Raw genomic sequence first — 534 nt, forward strand, 5'->3', positions numbered from 1 at the left:
ACCACTTCCTGCCCGGCTGCCGCTCACGAAAGTTGCAGAGGGCGGGGTTGCGGCGCGGCGGGAGCACGGGGTCCGCCGGCTTCTGCGAGGGGCACCAAGATTCTGAGGAAGCTCTGCGCCCGGGGCGCGCGACCTCGCCTGTGGAGTGATGGCCGGTCGTTGTCTCTGCGTCTCCTGCGTTTCAGGAGGAGCTCAGGAGGTGGCCCCTGTCGCGCTGGGGGGCCTCTGCACGGTCCTTCGGGAAGGACAGACTCTGGAGGGGGCACCGACTGCGCGGAGTCGTCCCGCGCCCTCTCGGTCCACCAAGCGGTCCCGCCGGGAGAACTCGAGGCGGGAGGCACACGGGCTGGGGACTCGCCCAGATCCCCTTCCTATCCTGTGCGCTGGCTAGGGACCCGCAGGAAGCCCCCCGACCTCGCACAAAGGCCGGGATTCGCCTGTTTTGAAACCCAGAGGCCTGCCGCTCGCAGCTGCCCAGAGGGCAAATCCTGGCGTCCGAGATGGAAGATGTGACATAAGTTAAGTGGGAGAGCG

Source organism: Lipotes vexillifer, unplaced genomic scaffold (genome assembly GCF_000442215.2).
Source record: "Lipotes vexillifer unplaced genomic scaffold, Lipotes_vexillifer_v1.1 scaffold149, whole genome shotgun sequence".
NCBI classification, from domain to species: domain Eukaryota; kingdom Metazoa; phylum Chordata; class Mammalia; order Artiodactyla; family Lipotidae; genus Lipotes; species Lipotes vexillifer.